Source organism: Crocodylus porosus, unplaced genomic scaffold (assembly GCF_001723895.1).
Source record: "Crocodylus porosus isolate Cpor-Errol unplaced genomic scaffold, CroPor_comp1, whole genome shotgun sequence".
Classification (NCBI taxonomy): domain Eukaryota; kingdom Metazoa; phylum Chordata; order Crocodylia; family Crocodylidae; genus Crocodylus; species Crocodylus porosus.
In genome coordinates this window covers 663,183-667,285 of record NW_017728934.1, presented here as the reverse complement: position 1 = coordinate 667,285, position 4,103 = coordinate 663,183, and positions in this window count along the sequence as shown.

Below are 4,103 nucleotides of genomic sequence, written 5' to 3'. Positions count from 1 at the left end.
CCGACCTGTGAAGAGGAAGGTGGGGTCTGCCCTGGCACTGGGTTTGAGTCCTTTGTGATCTTGGGGCGCGCGCTTAGCTCCGTTCCTCCTCTGGCAATCAGGGTAATACCGCAGGGCTTGCTCACAGGGAGGTGTGGGTCCACGGGCTGCTGAGCTACCCGGATGATGGGAGTCATACCAATAGTTGCAGAGTGTGCCCCTTTGCCTTGATCTTGGGATGGTTTCTTGATTTGCTGCAAAGCTCCTCTGAGGACTCGGGAACTGAGCTTGGGAGCTTTCTTCGGTCCTCCAGCAACAGGCTATCAAATCTTTAACAACGGGTGTTTTCCTCCTGTCTCTAGTTGCTTGAGTTTTTCACAGATGTCATAGACATCAGGGCTGGAAGGGACCTCGGGAGATCATCGAGTCCAGCCCCCCGCCCGAAGGGCAGGAAGTCAGCTGGGGTCGTAGGATCCCAGCGAGATAAGCATCCAATTTGGTCTTGAAGGTGTTCAGTGTAGGTGCTTGAACCACCTCCGATGGCAGGCTGTTCCAGACAGTAAAGAAATTCTTCCTTATGTCCAGCCTGAAACGGTCTTGCAGTAGTTTATGACCGTTCGACCTCGTCATCCCTTGAGTTAAGTAGTTGTTAGCAAAGGCAGACAAAAAACCTGAACAGTCTGAGGACATATCCCTTTCCTTCCCAGCTAGTCATGCTTTACTTGCCAGGTATCTGTGAGATAGGCCTGCGAGACTCACCTTTCAGCTGTCGCAGGCAGAGAGGGGCAGAAGAGATACAGAAGTCTTCTGGGCTTCTTCACACACCGGCTGCATGGAGAACAGGAGTCGCCAGGTTTAGAGCAGGAAAAACCGCTTTGGAAGAGGCATCCAACCTCCCACTTCAAGACATGAGTCAGCCTCTAATTCACGGTGACAGGTGAAAGCATTCCTCAAGTATAGGTTATCCCGCAACTTCGGTGTTTCCGGCCTCTTCCTTTGAAGCTCCTGGTGCCGGCTGCGTGATAGACCTCATGTCTGATCGGGCCTGGCTGTCCTCAAATCCCATGGGAGAGGAAGTCTAACTTTGAAGTTCCTGGATTCCTGCACCTCTCAGAGGCTTTGCTGGATGGGGCTGGGTGTCTGCACACATGCGGAGGGGAAGCCAGCTGTGTGTCGAGTTACTCTGTGGCATGTCACTTCTGCTTCCCCAGACGCGTGGTCAGACAGAAACCCCTACGAGAGGATTTCCACCTGGAGACGGTCGGCTTAGCAGCTGCCTTTTCAGGGCTGGCGAAGGGAGGGCTCTCTCCAAGGGGCTGGACAAAGAGTTTGTACTGAAGATTCAACAGCGGTTCCCTCTGCGAGGCTCAGCCCTGGGCAGGTGCAGCATCCCCGAGTTACAACAACCTATTCTGCCCAGCGCGGGACCTGAGTCCACGAGCGCCTCACTCCAGGCAGGTAGATAGCCCTAGCTTGATTTTGAACGTGTTTAGATCAGGACCTAAGAGATGCCTACATACAATGGGTCTGATTCTTCTCTCTCCTGCCCCACAAGGACCTTCTGGTTTCCAAAAAAGAGTGGCACAGATGCCGTTAGCTGGAAGGTGTCATCACCGGTGTGAAATCTGGAATGAGCCAGGCCTCTGTGTCTCTGTTTTCCCCTCCCACCCTTTGTCTGCCCAGACAACGAAGATGGCAAGCTCCTTGGGGCAGGGAGCATCGCCTGCTGCTGGCTTGTCTGCCCTGCGCTCCAAAGGTGTAAGACTAGATTGACGTGCAGCCCGTGCTACAAGCAGGATTTTTAGCCTGCATTGAGCCGCGTGTGCCTGTGGCTATCAGTACCCGAGCTGGGTAGTTTGAACTGCCTGGCTATGTTTACAGGAGCTGCGATCACGCCTGTGGATTGTGGAGTAGACATAGCCATTGCGTATGTCCAGACCCTAGCACAACGCGGGGGCCTGATCTCAGCTAGGACCTTTAGACACTGGACGGGAATGTAAACAGTAAGGAGAAGCAAATGCTCCTATATCCAGCTGCAACTGTAGAGGGGATTCAGGAAAGAAGAATGGAGAAGGGTCAGCGCCAGTATTACAGGGCTGGACTAAAAGAGGAAGGCAGCAAAGGAGATGAAGACAGAGGGCAAAGGAGCTGGATTCTTTCCTTGTTTCCAGGCTTTGCTGTAACATAATATCCCGCCTGATGCAGCAGTCATTTGGAAGGAAATCATAAAAGCTTTAGGAAATAGGTATTAATTCACATCTCGGCAGTAAAAGCAAAGCAGCACTCATGGCCATAGTGGGGACCTCCAGGGAGCACATCTGATACGGGTGCTCTGTAACAAGATCTATGCCTGGGAACCAGGCACGAGGGTTTAGCATGAAGCCATGAAAATGCTACATCAGATGGCAGAGGGCGGGGGCTGGAAGTCGGAGGCTTTTCACTCTGAAGCCGGGCTGGCGAGAAAATGGGGCTTCTGTTCTGCAGGAAAGTCAGATTTCGTGTTGGTTCCCAACCCGGCTGAAACGTCGACCTTGGGAATGGAAATCCCTCAACTTTGATTCAGAAGCATCAAAATGTTTGCATGGAGAGTGCTATATCACTCTCAAATATAGGTCAAGTTGTATATGCAAATGTAAAGGACTTGTCAAAATCACCATTTTCAGACAATGCAAAAATCAAAATGAAATGAGGGTCATTCAACTCTCGTTGAAAACAGCATCAAAGTGCATGTGATCCTGGGGGCATCTTTACTGTGATACAGCTGCATAGTCCAACAGAAATCTGTTGGGGTGACACAGTTCGGGCCAGCTCTGTTTCTAAGGGTACGTCCACAAGAATAATTTATTGTCGGTGCCAATGGGCAGGGCTGCGCCGTGCCTAGCTGTCCTGCGTGTTCATTCTTAGCCCAGACTAAGTGGAAGCTAAGCTGCAGTGACTTGCCCCTACCAGGCCACCACGTTTTAGCTTCCACATGCTATGGGCTACAAGTACGTGTACCAGAGACACAATAAAGTCCCTCCCACTTTTACTCCGGAGCAAATTGCTGGTATGTTCATGCCCTAAGTCTCCAGTTAGCCGTGCAATGGAAATTAGCCCTACAAGGGCCACCGTGGAGCTCCCTTCACAATGACTTGGGGCAAAATCCTGTTTTACTTTCACATGCCTCAAAAGAGGAGGAAGGCACTATTATCTCCTACCAACAGCCGAGTGGTGAGGACACTTACCAAAGGAATGGGAGATCCAGCCTCTAGCCCTCCCCCCTGCACATACCCAGAGGAATTTCAATCTACATCTCCCATCCAAGTGCTAAGCATTGGAGTTGGGCAGCCCCATAAGTGGCACTGAACCGTAAGTGCCACTGAAAGGCATGAAGGTGAAATAAGGTTTAGCTCTTTCCCACGCACCAGCAAATACCCATCAGACGTCCACAGAATAAATGCCACCTCCAGAACTGGTGCCAATAGCCCTCCGTGCCGGTAGAGTAGTCAAAGACCGCACAGGCCCCATTGACCAAATTCTGCTTTCCCCCCTAGAGGTTGGGCCCTTCAGGGCCCTTCAGGAGAGTAGGACTGCAGCTGGCCATGCCACCACCCATGCTGTACCCGATCTGCAGCTAGTGAAGCCCTCCCACCTCTACCACCGTCCCGCCACCAAGTCCCAAGTAAGCTTTGCTACTCCAGAGGGAACATGGCCCAGGGACTACACTCCTGGCCTCTGTTCCCAGGTCTGTCACTGATTCACTGTGACCTTACACATCCCATCTCTGTGCTTCAGTTTCCTGCCGTGTTACAGAAGGGGGATTATATATGAGCTGTCTCTCAACGAGGGGATGGTTTTACAAAATGATGAAATCCCTGGATGGAAATGAAAGTCATCATTGCCTTACAGCACTTTACATGGGTTTATTAATCCAGCCCTATAGAATCCCTGTGCAGGAAAGCAAGGTTTATTCAACCCATTTTGTTGATTGGGAGACTGAGGCACAGGGAAGTCAAGTGACTGGCTCAAGGTCGGTGACAGAGCCCGGAAGATTCATAGATTCATAGATTCATAGATGCTAGGGTCGGAAGGGACCTCAATAGATCATCGAGTCCGACCCCCTGCATAAGCAGGAAAGAGTGCTG